Genomic DNA, 18,356 nt, shown 5'->3' with positions numbered 1-18,356 from the left:
AAGTACGGTACAACATAGGATAGAATATCATTCAGCCTTTACAAAGAGCGAAGCTGTGCCAGTCACGACAACTTGGGTGAACCTGGAAGGCATTACCCTAAATGAAGTAATTCAGACAGAGAAGGATAAATACTGCCTGGTTCCACTTATATGCATTAGTATTAGTTGCTCAGTCGTGTGCGACTTTTTGCGACCCCGTGGACTGTATCCCACCAGGCTCCTCTGTCCATGGGATTCTCCAGGCAAGAATACTGGAGTGGATTGCCATGTCCTTCTCCAGGGGACCTTCCCAACTGTACATAAAGGAGACTTCATTAATGTGCATTAGAGGATACCCCAGGTTAACTGTCACAGAAAACTGTCTCTTGAGCCTTTAAATTCTATACCAATTCTACACCCCTGGTTGGCTGACTGTTTCTTTATTTAGGTTTTAAGGTGAATGACCTGGGGCTATTTGTTTCCATCAACCTGACTGCGAATCTAAAGACAGTTGAAATGTCTGTTTTTCTTGCCATCCTCAGAAGAGATTGCTGCAGATCAACTCTATGATTCTCATTTTTTTTCCCGCTTACAATACAAATAGCTTATTATTTTTTGCAACCTATGTCTTATAATAAAGCAGTGCTGAAAAATTAAATAGAAGAATGTTCAGTTGCCATATAGGCTACAAAAATGATTTGCTGGTGGTGATTTTTAAGCTTAATTCTAAATAGATTTATGAAGAATGGCACTTGGAAGACATGGTTCAAATTTTGCTATTTAAGGTGCCTTGAAATTATAGGCTCACTCTCCCTAAAATTTCAAAAAGCGTAGAGCTGAGGCTCTTAAGGGTATAGCAGTGATAAAAGCTTTCATAGTCATTTCTAAAAAGCAACACCTCATAGTTTTCTGTCTCCAACGGTTCTCTGATATACTTGTAGAAGGAAGGTAACAGAAAACCAAGAATGAAAATAGCTGAGCTCTCCACAATTGGGCTTCCTGCTTACTTTCCCTGTTCAAAGAAAAGAGGAGACACCGTCTTGCAATAGGGGCTTCATAGACAGCTGGGCTTCTCCAGTGACAGTCGGCATTCGATGCCCCATATCTCTTGGGTCTTCTTGCTGCCAATGGTCGGCCTGGTGGTGCTGGTGAAATGGGAGCGATTAATCCACTTATATGCGGCATCTAAAATAGCCAAGTTCACAGAAACATGGGGCTTCTCAGGGGGTGCTAGCGGTAAAGAACCCGCCTGCCAATGCAGGAGATGCAAGAGAGGCAGGCTCAATCTCTGGGTCAGGAAGATCCCCTGGAGATGGCAGCCCACCCCAGTTTCTTGCTTGGAGAATCCCATGGACAGAGGAACCTGGCGGGCTAGTCTATAGGGTTGCAAAGAGTTGCACACGGCTGAGCACGCAAGCATAAACGAAACAGAGAAACAGAGGGCAGAATGGTGGTCACGCATCTTTTCTTTCCCATCAAACATTCCTAACCTGACTCCCAGGGACTTGTGGTGGTGAAAGCTGACCTGACAGCCTTCTAGTCCTGCTGCTGGGCTGTGCTTTGTTAGCTGCTCAGTCGTGTCCAACTCTTTGGGACCGCATGGGTTGTAGCCCGCCAGGCTCCTCTGTCCATGGGGATTCTCCAAGCAAGAATACCGGCGTGAGTTGCCACACCCTTCTCCAGGGGATCTTCCCAACTCATGGATCGAACCCTGCATTGCAGGCAGATTCTGTACCGTCTGAGCCACCAGGGAAGCCCAGTCCTGCTGCCAACCAGGTGTAAGCCTCACAGACACGAGGACCGCACACCGAGCTCCCTTGTACCTTTCTCCCCACACCTGGCATCTAGCACAGGGCTTTAAGCTAAGATGCTGTATCTTTAAAACCGACGCAGAGTGCAGACTGCCCAGTGACCACCGCTCCAGGAAACACAGTCGCCTTGACTCACGTGACCAAGATGGTATTTCTGGCAGTCCAGTAAGTGGGGGAGGAAGCTGTGCAATAAAGGATGTATTTGGGGGTCAAAGTTCTCCTTAACCTCACAAACAAGTCAGCAGATCTGACTATGCTCATAGCCGGATGTAGACTACACCTGACCTTTGTAGCCCCTTTCCTATCAAATACAAGTGGCAAAGACATTTTTTCCAGCTAAAGTTACTTAGACTACAGGCACTGGGCTCTTGAACTTGAGGAAGCCAGCACTCCCCAGGCTGCTGCAAGCACAGGATTTTGACCCCACGGTCGAGATGCTATCAGGCAGCCTCGGGACAGGATGTGTGCAACAAAAAAGCAAGCCCTGTCCCTCCGTCAGGGGACTGGAACTGTCAGCCTCGTCTAGCTCCCCCGGCTCCCTCAGCCTGCTCTGACTCCGGAATTCAGGCGACCCTTCTGTTTCCGCTGACGCAGTGGCCGGGTGACTCAGAGCCAGGCCGGTCTGGACCTCCTCCCTCCGTCCTGTGTGGTCCACACCTCTGAGGAGCTGGGGCTCCTGGTCAGAACCTGGGCGTTTGCCCAGACTCCAGCAGGACGCTCAGAGCCTCTAGGGTGAGCTGCCACATCATGGTAGCCATTGTCGGGGCAGATGACATCCCAGAGGGAAGGGCAAGAAGCCAACACCGACCAGCCAACTCCCTCCCCTCAAATGGGAGTTTCCCAAGCACAGTTTCCCGAACGGCCTCCCCAAGGCCATCCACGTGGTCGAGCAGGTATGCCACGTGTGACGGGGTGTCTCCCAGCAGTCCCACGGGAAGCAAGGTAGAGACAACACCATGTCACCTGCTCTTTGCCCATCCTTCCCTCACCGCCCTTTTCCATCTCTCTCTGTCCCAGGATGGGCTTCCACAGTAGCTCAGACAGTAAAGAATCTGCCTGCAATGCAAGAGACCCAGGTTGCATCCCCGGATCAGGAAGACCCCCTGGGAAAGGCTACCCACTCCAGCATTCTTGCCTGGGAAGTGCCAAGGACAGAGGACCCTGGCGGGCTACAGTCCATGGGGGTCACAGATCATCATATGCAGCTGAGCAACTAACACTTTCACTTCGCTTTCTGCCCTGGGATAGCACCTCCCGGTGATTAAACCTCACCTTGGGTCTTCCATTTTGGAAAAGCCTAAGTCACTTGGACTTAGGGCACCAAATGCCAGCGTGAGCAAGGGCGAGCTGGCACGAGGCAGACCTCAGCCCCAGTGGTGCTTCCATCACTACCCAGCTGGCGCCTCTCAATTTTTATCTAGTAGGGACTTCATAAAAATCCTGCAAGGTGGTTAGACAGAAATTGGCTCATTTGACAGATAAAATACTGAGACAGAAATTAGCTTTCCCAGTTCACACAGCAAGTGGCTGCATTAGAAACCCCTCCCTTGCAGATTTCTCCACAAGGGTCTGCATATTATTGGACGAGCTCAGGGACAGGGTCCTCGGGAGTCAGGAATTGAGGGGCAGGAGCTGTTGAAGAGGCTGCCGTGCCTAACGCTCCCTTGTTAAAACAAAGATAGAGTGCACACCCAGATTCTCTCCATGACCCTGAAGCAGCCACTTGAAAAGCGAATAGTGGGTGAAACAGGTGTTTGGCATTGTGAAGACCAAAAGGAAAGTTTTGCAAGCGACTGTCATAAATCAAGTTCCATCACCATATCCATCTGCACTGCCAGAGGTTGGGAAATGTTTGCCAGCCATGTGCTCACATCAAAAGTAAATCTGTAGGGCTTTTTTGAAAGGAGCCAATACCTCAAAAACAATGCTGAGATTCTTGGCCTTGTCCTCGACAAAGTGCAGCGAGATTTTGCACTGCCGCTGGCATTGTGTGTCTGTGCCCATTGCAGAGCTCCCGGAAGCACCTGCAGAATTCAGGACGCCAAGAATAACTGTGGAATATACTGAAACAACCCGAGCTTACTGGAGGCCAATTCCTACAAGAAGCCTTGCATATCAAGCCATACAGACATAACAGTGGCCAGTGCTGTGGATGAAACACAGCTGCCCGTATGCGCTGGCCTCGGTACTGTCGTATCCACCCACCCTGTACCACGGTAGGGGCCCCAAAGCTTCCGGTGAGCTTCCTTGAATGTCTGTGAAGTCCCAAGCCTGCCACTGAAAGGATGAAGGAGACAGGAAATGTCAGGACAAAAACTAACAGCTCACAGCATTCCCGGGATCCTTAAGTCCCAGCAGATGTCCTACCCTGCTGAGGATTTCCCTAAATGCGGGCCACACTGACGTGTTCAGGTATCGGGCAGGTGAGCTGTCAAGAGTGACAGGTGAGTCTGCTTATTGCAGAGCCCTCCAGAGCCCTGCGTTCCTTCCTGTTCACATGTGCTGTCTAAGCAAAGGGCTCGAGTTCCACAAGTGTGTTTCTTCCGGACAACTTCACAGGACCCAGGCATGCCCTGAGCACACACCTCTTGATGGCCTGCTATGGCAAACACCACTCTGGACACAGAGGGTGGGGCTGAAAAGAGCGAAAACCTCTGACTTCAGGAGTGGTTGCTTGGCTGGGGAAGACAAAACAGTAAATAACAGAGACAGGATCATTGTAAGCATTCTAACTATAGATTTGGATAAATGCAATAAAAGAAATAAACACAGTCCTAGAACTGTGTATCGCAACAAAGCCTCTTTCCTGCAAACTTCATCCAGGCTCCTCTGAGCCCTCCTCCGGACTAACTTTGGCCCCATCCTTGCTGGGCCAGCAGAGCCCAGTTTCAGCAAGAATCTTGCCAACTCCACTTAGATGCTTGTCCCCACCAGCCCCCAGTGATCATCTGGCCTGCCTTCAGGATGAGCCCTGTTAGGCCAGTTTGGGAGAGCCCTGCCCCCAGTCTTGATGCTGTCTCCCGGTCCTTCCCTTCCACCAGCACCCCCATACCCTGCTCCTTGGCTGTAAATCCCCACAGGTCCTGTTGTATCCAACAGGAGCCTCATTTCTCTCTATTGTCAACACAATATCCGGATAGTCCTAATGAAGTCTTAACCATTTTAACAAGTATCAGAATACTGTCTTTCTTTGGCAAAAAAAACAAAGGAAGAGGTGTGCAATCTTTTATAAGGTGGATGAGAAAGGCCTCTCTAGTGAGTTCAGGTCTAAGGATGGGAGGAAGGTGGATGCAGGGAGAGCTAAGGGCAGGGTGTCCACACCCAGAGCAGGGTTGGTGCTAACCATGGTCCTGATGGCTCTGTGCCCAGAGCAGAAACGCAACAGCAGGGCAGATTCACCAGGAGATGGGGCCAGTGTGACAGGGTCCTTGGGAGTGAGGGACTAAGGGGCAGAAGCTGTTGAAGAAGAGGGCAGAGACGACCTCATGCAGGCTTTGCAGGGGTATTCATGGATTTCATTTCATTGAAAAGGAGTAGCCAGGGAAGATATTCCAATAGAGGCTCATCATGTTTCAGTGACTATGGAGAAGAAGGTGGCAGTTGACTTCTGATTTAAAAAATTAATTAATTGCATTATTGTCGATGGTTAACTTTTTATTTTACATCTATTATCCATTTGAGCCTGAGAATATACCATCTCCAGCCCCACAGAAAATTCGTGGTTTGTCTGAAATTGTTAGCTTGAGACTCAGGGAAAGCTAAACAGCACTGAGGTCTCCCACAAGGAGATGAAAGACGACACAGCATAAAACTGCAGCCCGCCTTCGGACATTCTCTTTACTGAAGCAATATCTCAGGCAGCTCCAGGGACCCAGACTTCATTACACAGCACAGCTGTGCCCAGCTCTGTCCTAACCAGATCATTATTGGAAGGATACCAGATAGCCACTGGGTCAGGAAAACATCTCTGGGCTTGGGAGAAGCTGAGATGTCCTGCCCTGTGCAGGATTAGCCTGTCCAGGAAAAGTAACAAGGCTGGAGCAGAGACAGTGTCAGGAATCAGCTCTTCAATTTCCCAACCACCCCTCTCATCTCTACCCTGCATCTACTTACATGTCACAAGGGAGAAAGCACATTATAGAGGCTTTGTTGAGTTTCTGAAGTCCTAGGAATGCTTCCCAAAATGGTTAGATAACAACAAAATACCTTCCTTTAAAAGCCTGCACTCAGAAGACGGCAGAGGAAGAGGTGCTCTGCATCACTCATCGCTGTTGCATAGTCGCTCGGTCATGTCTGGCTCTTTGTGACCCCATGAACTGTAACCTGCCGGGCCCCTCGGTCCACGGAATTCTCCAAGCAGGAATACAGGAGCAGGTTGCCGTTCTCCTCTCCAGGGGATCTTCCCAACCCAGGGATGGAACCGACATCTCCCACATTAGCAGGAGGATTCTTTATCACTGTGCCATCTGGAAAGCCTTCATTCATCATTAGAGGAATACAAGTCAAAACCTTACTGAGCTACTACCTGACACCTGCTAGAATGGCTATAATGGGACTATTTGGCCAGGCCCGGGTCCCATGTCCACCCCTGGAGCAGAAGATGGGCACAGTTCCACCACACAAGGGACAGAAAATGAGGGGAACATAATGTCCAGGGGGGCTGACTCTTTGTTTATCAGAAAAAGGGGAAATGGATCCTGGACAGGTGAAACAGCAGTGCCCACTCAAAGCCTCCCCATGTCAATGGTAGGCTGAAAAGGCCTATTTTTAAGTTGAATCAAATTAATAACAATCATTATTCCCTGGGAGATGCTCAGGCAGCAGCTTCTGACTCTAATCACTTTGCTAATTATAATTATTTCCATTAAAGCAGGTGCTCCAAAGCTTTCCACTTGGCAAAACATTGTTCATAGTCTGAGTTATTGGGTGCAGTTGGGAGCTTTTAAAGCTGTGTTTCTTGCTGACTGTTTGATCAAGAATTTGAAGCCATCAGGGGCAAGTTCCACCTAAATGGAGTTTTGCTCTATTGCTCTCACTTTTCATTCTTTTATTCTGTGAATGGGCAGCTGCTTGGAGAGGCTGCATGGAGCTGGGATCACAGAGTGGCCCCAGAATAGCTTGCTTTTAGGGGATTCAGAGGGCTTTCCCGGTGGCTCAGTGGTAAAGAATCAGCCTGCAATGCAGAAGTTGCCAGAGACACAGGTTCAATCGCTGAGTGGGGAAGGAACCCTGGAGGAAGGCATAGAAACCCACTCTAATATTCTTGCCTGGAGAATTCCGTGGACAGAGGAGCCTGGTGGGCTACAGACCATGGGGTCGCAAAGAGTCAGACACGACTGAGTGACTAAGCAGACATTAGAAGCTAAGCACAGGTCTCCACCTTCCATGGAAGAAAAGGCACAGATCTCCTGTTCTCACTGAAACCAAAGTGCAATAGTGATCAGGGAGCTCTGCAAGCACCTCGGGGTTTCAGTTAAATCCATCTTTGCATCTGATGGAGAAATGGCCCCAGCCATCCCTCATCCTGGATTACCCACACCCTTGATGCCACGAATGATAGACCTCATGTTCATTTCATTTACTGGGTGGCAGATACATAAGCAGGGATTGGCACAAAAAGCCACGTTGCACAGGGCTCTCGGTGTGATTGAATTTTGGATTAAAACCCACTTGAGGGATTTAAGGTGAAGCAGTCATTCCACATGTAAAGGATTTCTGATGTGGAGCTGGAAATGAACTCTACCAGCTCTCCTTTGTATTGTATATAATAAGAAATAAAGCAAAAGAAAACCAAGTGTGGAGCCCTTTTTCAATATGCTTTTAACAGAGGTCAATATCCACAGAAAATTCTCCAGTTTGAGATTTGCTCTAAGTCTGGAGGAGAAGGGAGTGAGGAGAGAGAAGCTTTGGGCACAGCTACCAGCCAGGGAGGTCCGGGTTTGGTTTTGCTTTCCCTGGGGACCAGAGGTCACAAGGGTCGGCATCGTCTGCTGATGCTGATGGAGGGAAGAGTCATCACCCCAACCTCGAGGTGGGTGGGGTGGGGAACCACAGGTCACAAGAGTCGGCATCGTTTGCTGATGCTGACAGAGGGAGGCGTCATCACCCCAACCTCGGGGGGGGACCACAGGTCACAAGGGTCAGCATCATCTGCTGATGCTGACGGAGGGAAGAGTCATCACCCCAAGCACAAGGGGATGTTTGCTTCCTGAACACTGTGCATCTTGGAGTCAAACGGATTCCTGCCCCTTCTCTTTTCTGCGTTCACAGGAGGCATGTCCATCAGCATGAGCGAGTCACTCACGTGCACGATCTGTGACCGAAACTGCCACTGTGCTTGATTCTTTTCCTGCCCCGCTCTGGTTAGCCGGGTCAGAACCTGCATCAGCAACAAATTGCAAAAAGAATTATGAGCCGACTCGTATCATCACCTCCTGGCTCGACACTTGCTCTTCCACATCCTCACCCGGTTGTTTCAGAAGCATTTTTTAAAATAATTAAACTATGTGTTTGCTGGCATTTTCTAGCATCACTGATGCAGCGGTCTGCTCCTGGACTTTGTGATGGAAGAAATTAAATGCAATACACTCTCCCCACTTGGGGAGCAGTAACAGGAAAATCTAATTTTGTGTTTGTGAAGACATACTCTGCTGCCACTTTGATCCAAATTGTCTCCTGGAGAAAGTCATTGGACTAGAAAGAATGGCTACATGCAGCTTCGAATTCTTTCAACCTGCTTTTTATTCTACAAATGAGTATATTTGATTAAGAACTCTATAAGGAGGCAAAGGGATTGTTTGTATTAACCAGGAAAATTAGTAGACATTTTTTGTAAACCTTTTACAGTTTACAAACATCCTAATTTCAATCACATTGATTTTTTGAGATGACACCTACATCTCAGTTCAGTTCAGTTCAGTTCAGCCGCTCAGTCGTGTCCGACTCTTTGCGACCCCATGAATCTCAGCACACCAGGCCTCCCTGTCCATCACCATCTCCCGGAGTTCACTCAGACTCACGTCCATCAAGTCCGTGATTCCATCCAGCCATCTCATCCTCTGTCATCCCCTTCTCCTCCTGCCCCCAATCCCTCCCAGCATCAGAGTCTTTTCCAATGAGTCAACTCTTCTCATGAGGTGGCCAGACTACTGGAGTTTCAGCTTGAGCATCATTCCCTCCAAAGAAATCCCAGGGTTGACCTCCTTCAGAATGGACTGGTTGGATCTCCTTGCAGTCCAAGGGACTCTCAAGAGTCTTCTCCAACACCACAGTTCAAAAGCATCAATTCTTTGGCGCTCAGCCTTCTTCACTGTCCAACTCTCACATCCATACATGACCACTGGGAAAAGCATAGCCTTGACTAGACGGACCTTAGTCGGCAAAGTAATGTCTCTGCTTTTGAATATACTATCTAGGTTGGTCATCACTTTTCTTCCAAGGAGTAAGCATCTTTTAATTTCATGGCTGCAGTCACCATCTGCAGTGATTTTGGAGCCCCCAAAAATAAAGTCTGACACTGTTTCTACTGTTTCCCCATCTATTTCCCATGAACTGATGGGACCGGATGCCATGATCTTCGTTTTCTGAATGTTGAATTTTAAGCCAACTTTTTTGCTCTCTTCTTTCACACTCATCAAGAGGCTCTTTAGCTCCTCTTCACTTTCTGCCATAAAGGTGGTGTCATCTGCATATCTGAGGTGATTGATATTTCTCCCAGCAATCTTGATTCCAGCTTGTGTTTCTTCCAGTCCAGCGTTTCTCATGATGTACTCTGCATAGAAGTTAAATAAGCAGGGTGACAATATACAGCCTTGATGTACTCCTTTTCCTATTTGAAACCAGTCGGTTGTTCCATGTCCAGTTCTAACTGTTGCTTCCTGACCTGCATACAGATTTCTCAAGAGGCAGGTTAGGTGGTCTGGTATTCCCATCTCTTTCAGAATTTTCCAAAGTTTATTGTGATCCACACAGTCAAAGGCTTTGGCATAGTCCATAAAGCAGAAATAGATGTTTTTCTGGAACTCTCTTGCTTTTTCCATCATCCAGCAGATGTTGGCAATTTGATCTCTGGTTCCTCTGCCTTTTCTAAATCCACCTTGAACATCAGGGAGTTCACGGTTCACGTATTGCTGAAGCCTGGCTTGGAGAATTTTGAGCATGACTTTACTAGCATGTGAGATGAGTGCAATTGTGCAGTAGTTTGAGCATTCTTTGGCATTGCCTTTCTTTGGAATTGGAATGAAAACTGACCTTTTCCAGTCCTTTGGCCACTGCTGAGTTTTCCAAATTTGCTGGCATATGGAGTGCAGCACTTTCACAGCATCATCTTTCAGGATTTGAAACAGCTCAACTGGAATTCCTTCCCCTCCACTAGCTTTGTTCGTAGTGATGCTTTCTAAGGCCCACTTGACTTCACATTCCAAGATGTCTGGCTCTAGATGAGTGATCACATCATCATGATTATCTGGGTCGTGAAGATCTTTTTTGTACAGTTCTTCCGTGTATTCTTGCCACCTCTTCTTAATATCTTCTGCTTCTGTTAGGTCCATACCATTTCTGTCCTTTATTGAGCCCATCTTTGCACGAAATGTTCCCTTGGTATCTCTAATTTTCTTGAAGAGATCTCTAGTCTTTCCTATTCTGTTCTTTTCCTCTATTTCTTTGCATTGATCACTGAAGAAGGCTTTCTTATCTCTTCTTGCTATTCTTTGGAACTCTGCATTCAGATGCTTATATCTTTCCTTTTCTCCTTTGCTTTTCACTTCTCTTCTTTTCACAGCTATTTGTAAGGCCTCCCCACACAGCCATTTTGTTTTCTTGCATTTCTTTTCCATGGGTATGTTCTTGATCCCTGTCTCCTATACAATGTCATGAACTTCCATCCATAGTTCATCAGGCACTCTATCTATCAGATATAGACCCTTAAATCTATTTCTCACTTCCACTGTATAATCATAAGGGATTTGATTTAGGTCATACCTGAATGATCTAGCAGTTTTCCCTACTTTCTTCAATTTTGCAATGAGTTCATGATCTGAGCCACAGTCAGCTCCTGGTGTTGTTTTTGTTGACTGTATAGAGCTTCTCCATCTTTGGCTCCAAAGAATATAATCAATTTGATTTCAGTGTTGACCATCTGGTGATGTCCATGTGTAGAGTCTTCTCTTGTGTTGTTGGAAGAGGGTGTTTGCTATCACCAGTGCATTTTCTTGGCAAAACTCTATTAGTCTTTGCCCTAGGACCACAGCCTTGTCTAACTCAATGAAACCAAGCCATGCCTGCAGGCGGGCGGGTCATTGTGGAGAGGTCTGACAGAATGTGGTCCACTGGAGAAGGGAATGGCAAGCAGCTTCAGAATTCTTGCCTTGAGAACCCCATGAACAGTATGAAAAGGCAGAATGATAGGATGCCAAAAGAGGAACTCCCCAGGTCAGTAGGTGCCCAATATGCTACTGGAGATCAGTGGAGAAATAACTCCAGAAAGAATGAAGGGATGGAGCCAAAGCAAAAACAATACCCAGCTGTGGATGTGACTGGTGATAGAAGCAAGGTCCGATGCTATAAAGAGCAATATTGCATAGGAACCTGGAATGTCAGGTCCATGAATCAAGGCACATTGGAAGTCGTCAAACAAGAGATGGCAAGAGTGAACGTCGACATTCTAGGAATCAGCGAACTAAAATGGACTGGAATGGGTGAATTTAACTCAGATGACCATTATATCTACTACGGCGGGCAGGAATCCCTCAGAAGAAATGGAGTAGCCATCATGGTCAACAAAAGAGTCCGAAATGCAGTACTTGGATGCAATCTCAAAAACGACAGAATGATCTCTGTTCATCTCCAAGGCAAACCATTCAATATCACAGTTATCCAAGTCTATGCCCCAACCAGTAACGCTGAAGAAACTGAAGTTGAACGGTTTTATGAAGACCTACAAGATTTTTTAGAACTAACACCCCAAAAAAGATGTCCTTTTCATTATAGAGGACTGGAATGCAAAAGTAGGAAGTCAAGAAACACCTGGAGTAACAGGCAAATTTGGCCTTGAATGCAGAATGAAGCAGGGCAAAGACTAATAGACAGCTACATGTATCTCTCTATATATATCCCTCTGTCTACCCAGACAAACACATATGTATTTATTTTACAGAATTAAACCTGGTTTTGATTTAGAGGTCTTAATGCTGCTTTAGATATTACTGGTGGCAGTGTATAAAAGTCAGCACTGCTAATATTTTAAACTAGTATTTATGAGATTTCCACTAATATCATGAAAAAGACAGTTATTTCTCCTTTTTTCCAAATCCAGAGGGTTTTTTATTTTCTTTTCTTGCTGCTCTGAGAGCGGATGTCTGGTGCTCAGAGCATGTGCTTTCCACGGCAGATGGTTTATACCACGTCCATTTCTATGCCAGGTTCTTAGAGGTGAGTGTGCAGCCGCAAGCTGTCCTTTGCTTTCTGCCTTGTGTGTGGCACAAAGAAGAAGTGTTTTGGAGTATTTAAGGCATAGAGCACAAAAAACTACTCACCTATAGCAAGGGTGATGAATGTTAGCATACTTTTGGCTAAAAAGGGGACAGAATGAATCTAGTCTGAGTGACCTCAGTAAGGAAGCTTTGTGGTTGGTGTTCAGTCACTCAGCCGTGCCCAGCCCTTTGTGACCCCATGGACCACAGCACACCAGGCTTCCCCATCCTTCACTGTCTCCCAGAGCTTGCTCAAACTCATATCCATTGAGTTGATGATGGCATTCAACCATCTCATCCTCTGTCATCCCCTTCTCCTCCTGCCCTCAATCTTTCCTAGCATCAGGGTTTTTTCAAATGAGTCAGTTCTTCGCATCAGGTGGCCCAAGGACTGGAACTTCAGCTTCAGCATCAGTCTTTCCAATGAACACTCAGGACTGATCTCCTTCAGAATGGACTGGATGGATCTCCTTGCAGTCCAGGGGACTCTCAAAAGTCTTCTCCAGTACCACAGTTTGAAAGCATCAATTCTTCAACACCCAGCTTTCTTTATCAGGAAGCCACTTGGCTCTATAATTGAACGTCTGCAGGAAGGGTAGATCTCACAGCTGGTTACTGGGAGCTCAGTGCTGTCCCAGTGCTCTCGTCTGTTCACAAGGAAGATGCTTCTTCTCTCATCTGTGTGCTGCTAAATGCTTCCTCAGAGTGGCTATGTAGAGACCTCGGGGGCTTCGAGTATAAGAGTTTCCCCAGACGAGTGAGGAACCTCCTTCTCCAGAAGTCTCTAGAAAACCCTGTGTCGTGTCCCACTGGCTAAAATTACACCAGAGGCATTCCTCGGCTAATCATGGGGCAAAGAGGAGGAAAGAAAGCTCCGGCCACCCCTAGAGCGGTGTCATTTCCCTGCAGCACTGGACTCTGAGACAAAGGAGGAAGACCCTGACGCTGGGAAAGACTGAGGGCAGGAGGAGGCGACGACAGAGGATGAGATGGCTGGATGGCGTCACCGACTCAATGGATGTGGGTTTGAGCAAGCTCCAGGAGCTGGTGATGGACAGGGAGGCCTGGTGTGCTGCAGTCCATGGGGTCACAAAGAGTCAGACATGCCTGAGCAATGGAACAACAAAAACTGAGTTCCTTTTAGAAAAGGAAAAGGGACGATCTGTGCCAAGGACCAGCCAGCAACACCACTCCAGGCGTTGAGGCAGAAACGTTACTGCATCTAATCTGAAGCGTTGCACACCTGTCTATCCCTATACATATAGGGGTATAAAAATATGCCCTATGTTCACAGCAGCACTATTTACAATAACCAATACTTTGAAGCAAACTAAGTGTCCGTCCACAGATGAATAGATAGAGATGATGTGGTACCTATATACAACGAAATATTATTCAGCCATAAAAAAAGAATGAGCTAATATCATTTGCAGCCACATGGATGAACCTGGAGATGTTCATAATACGTGCAAGTCAGACAGAGAAAGATAAATCTCATATCATTTATATGTGGAATCTAAAATATGACACAAATATTTATAAACCAAAAATAGACTCACAGATGTAGAAAACGAACTGATGGTTGCTTAAGGGGAAAGGAGGTGGGGAGGGTTAAATTAGAAATGTGGGATTAACAGATACACACTACTATATAAAAACAGGTAAACAAGGACTTACTGTTTAGCACAGGGAACTACACTCAGTATCTTGTAATATCCTATAGGGAAAAAGAATCTGAAAAACAATAGATATATGTGCATATGTATACAACTGAATCACTTTGCTGTACACCTGAAACATTGTGAATTACTATGAAAGTGAAAGCGTTAGTTGCTCGGTCATATCCTACTCTTTGCGACCCCCTATAGCCCTCCAGGCTCTTCTGTCGATAGAATCCTTCAGGCAAAAATACTGCAGTGGGTAGCCATTCCCTCCAGACCCCAGCTGCTTGGGCCTTGAACAGCTGGTCTCCTCAGGTTTCTGCTGAGAACACAGTCCCTGACGTCAGCCCGCCCGCCCCCCAGGTCTCCCTCCGCCCTCCCGTCCCAGACTGCCGGCACCACCCACCAGCTGCGAGGCCAGAGGGCAGGCGGCCTTTCTGGCACGTCCAGAGCGCCTGGCCCAAGGGCACGTCTCACAGGGACAGGCGGGGTGGGCAGCAGGCCTGCTGTCTCCCAGCCCCCATCTGGTTAATCCCCAGAGACCCCTGCCGCATGGCCATGCTGACTGTTCTCCACCAGCCTCCCCCACTGAGTTCACCCCGAGTTTTCTCAGCAAAGGAACGAAACGCGTCCACGATGCGCAATGCTTGATGCAGAGAAGAAACCTGTAATACACCTGGTGCCTCCCGACCCCTACTCTCACATGAGTGGAACCCCCGTCTCCCAGACTGCCACGGCTGCTACTGAAGACAGTAAATAATAAAAGACGCACACATGATTTCTCAAACAGTATTTATTAATTTGCTTTTTATTGGCGCATAATGCTTTACGATGTGTGTTAGTTTCTGTGGAACGACAACGCGAATCGGCTCAGTGTGCACGTATACCCCTCCCTCTGGAGCTTGCCTCCCGCCCACCCGTCTAGGTCGTCACAGAGCACCGAGCTGAGCCCCCTGTGCGATAGCAGCTTCCCAGGAGCCATCTATTTTATACAGTCGTGTATATACATCAGCTCTACCCTCCCAATTCGCCCCACCCTCCCCGTCCTAAGACCTAAACCAGTGTTTTTTATTACCATCCATCCTCTGATTCCCGCCGCAGCCCGTGGGAGATTACCAGGCAGCTGCTGAGGTCCCCGTTTGACCAATAAGGATACAGAGGCGGGAGGAGGGGAAACACCTGCCTATCAAGCCACACCGTGAGTGATGGATGGAGGTGGGGCTCAAATCCAGGCCTGTGACTTTGGATGACAATTTTTTTCCACTTTATATTCCAGTTTATCCCCTCATCTATGAATCCATAAACCATTCCTTTAGTGCTTCTTATTCTAACCTTCTTTTATAAATCAAGAACAAAGATTCCGCACGAAGCGCCGAATGACTTCCATTCCAGCCTGAATAAAACGCTCCGCGGGCCCTTACATTTCGAATTCACTGTGCTTCCCACACGAATACACGCCTCCCATCACGCTCAAGGGGATCACGTGATCAACTGTCGGCTGTTACCCGCTGGAGGACCAAAGGAGCTGTCCTATTTGGAGGGGGTGAAGCTACACTTTAGTTTCCACTTTAAATGTTCAAATATGAAAAAGAATCATGTCAGTTGACATAAATATGATATTTTAATGAAAATCTGAAATTGCATTTGGCCCCAAATCATCACAGACAGTGACTGCAACCATGAAATTGAAAGACAATTGTTCTTTGGAAGAAAAGCTACGCAAACCTATTAGCATATTGAAGAAAAGCTTTGACAATACCTACAAGTGTGAGTCAGTTCTTCACATCAGTTGGCCAGAGTATTGGAGCTTCAGTTTCAGCATCAGTCCTTTCAATGCATATTCAGGACTGATTTCTTTTAGGATTGACTGGTTTGATCTCCTTGCTTTGATCTCCTTGAGAGCCCTAGGGACTCTCAAGAGTCTTCTGCAACACCGAAAACCATAGCTTTGGCTAGACCGACCTTTGTTGGCAAAGGTAACATCTCTGCTTTTTAATATGCTCTCTAGGGTGGTCATAGCTTTTCTTCCACGGAGCAAGCATCTTTAAATTTCATGGCTGCAATCACCATCTGCAGTGATTTTGGAGCCCAAGAAAATAAAGTCTCTCACTGTTTCCATTGTTTCCCTGATCTACTTGCCATGAAGTGATGGGACCGGATGCCATGATCTTCATTTTCTCAATGTGGAGTTTCAAGCCAGCTTTTTCACTCTCCTCTTTCACTTTCATCAAGAGGCTCTTCAGTTCCTCTTTGCTTTCTGCCATTAGGATGGTGTCATCTTCATATCTGAGGTTACTGATATTTCTCCAAGCAATCTTGCTTCATCCAACCTCTCATTTCACATGATGTACTCTACATATAAGTTAAATAAGCAGGGTGACAATATACAGCCTTGACATACTCCTTTCCCAATTTGGAACCAGTCTGTTGTTCCATGTCCAGTTCTAACTGTTGCTTCCTGACCTGCATATAGGTTTCTCAGGAGGCAGGTAAGGTGGTCTGGTATTCCCATCTTTTGAAGAATTTTCCACAGTTTGTTGTGATCCGCACAGTCAAAGGCTTTGGCATAGTCAATAAAGCAGAAGTAGATGCTTTTCTGGAACGCTCTTGCTTTTTCAGTGATCCAGTGGATGTCGGCAGTTTGATCAGCTTGAACGTCTGGAAGTGCTCAGTTCACATACTTTTACTGGAGTGTGTTGCTTTACACTGCTGTGTTGGTTTCTACTGTACAACAAAATGAACCAGCTCTACATGTACGTATATCCCGTCCCTTTTGGACTTCCTTCCCACTCAGGTCACCACAGGGCATTACGGAGAGTCTCCTACGCTCCACAGTAGGTTCTCATTAGTTATCTCATATTGTTGTTGAGTCACTAAGCCGTGTCCTACTCTTTAGTGACACTGTGGACTGTGGCCCACCAGGCTCCTCTGTCCATGAGATTTGCCTGCCTTTATCCAGGCAAGAATACTGAAGTGGGTTGCCGTTTTCTCTTCCAGGGAATTTTCCCAACCCAGGGATCGAACCCACGTCTTCTGCGTTGGCAGTCAGATTCTTTACCCTAAGTTACAGAGCACCAATAGTGTGTGTATATGTCAACCCCAATCTCCCAATTCCTCCCACCCCCTCCTTTCCCCTTCATATCCATACATTTGTTCTCTATATCTGTGTCTCTATTTCTGCTTTGCAAATTAACTTGAATAGAATTCTCAAGAATATTCCCTGGGCTAGCATGAAACTAAAGAGAGTGGCTTTTTAACTCAGCCACAGGAGGAAAAGAAACAAAAATTGCCCCCCCCCCAAATTTCCAATTCCCAAACTCCCCTTCCAGGGGCCCAGGGCCCCAGACAGGAAACTTAGAGAAGCAAGTGTTTATTTATGAAAGAGTTTCTGTAATAATTGTATAGCATTTGCCTCACGCACAAAGACTGAAAAGACTGCCAAGTTGTTTGAGGTCTGTTCTAGGTAAGATGGATTTAGATACCTATAAATCTCCTAGACACAGCCAGACAGCATCAATAAACTTGAATGATGGCCCAGCACTCACATAATTAAGAAGAATTAATCCTCCCAACTCTGCAGTGATAGGGGTGTCGTCCGTAAGAGCCTCGTCAGCACTTCAAATATTTCTCAGCTGACAAAGATTGGACATTGGGGAAGACTAAACAGATGTCATCAGACACAATCAGACAAGATCTGCTAAGGTGAACCAGCCTCCCCAACCTGGGGCAAAAGAGGAAAAAGAGAGTTGGGAAAGCCGAGAGTGGGCAAAGCTTATCTCCCCAGACTCTGGAAGTCACTTCACACTGGAAGTGACTCTGGAAGATTGACTTCACAAATAGAGCCAATCAGGAGAATGACCCAGCATGATTTCCTGTTGGACAGGACCACAGTTGATTGACAACAGAGCTCCCCAGAGGACCTTGCTGACAGTGACAACTTGCAAACTCTTCCAGTTCATGAGGAGATAAGGAGTTTGTGCCAGAATATGTCAACAACAGCCCTGTTTAGTTCAGCTCACTTTTTTTTAATGTTTTATTTTTTATTCAGTTCTGTGGCTACATCAAGTCTGACCCTTTGCAGCCCCATGGACCGCAGCACATCAGGCTTCCCTGTCCATCACCGACTCCTGAAGCTTATTCAAAAACTCAGGCCCATCAAGTCGGTGGTGCCATCCAGCCATTTCATCCTCTGTCGTCCCCTTCTCCTCCTGCCCTCAATCTTTCCCAGCATCAGGGTCTTTTCCAGTGAGTCAGCTCTTTGCATCAGGTGGCCAAAGGATTAGAGCTTCGGCTTCAGCATCAGTCCTTCCAATGAATATTCAGGACTAATATCCTTTAGGATTGACTGGTTGGATCTTCTTGCAGTCCAAAGGACTCTCAAGAGTCTTCTTCAGCACCACAGTTCAAAACCATCAGTTCTTTAGCGCTCAGCTTTC

This window comes from Budorcas taxicolor, chromosome 4, assembly GCF_023091745.1.
Source record: "Budorcas taxicolor isolate Tak-1 chromosome 4, Takin1.1, whole genome shotgun sequence".
NCBI lineage: Eukaryota > Metazoa > Chordata > Mammalia > Artiodactyla > Bovidae > Budorcas > Budorcas taxicolor.
This window is presented reverse-complemented; position numbering follows the sequence as displayed.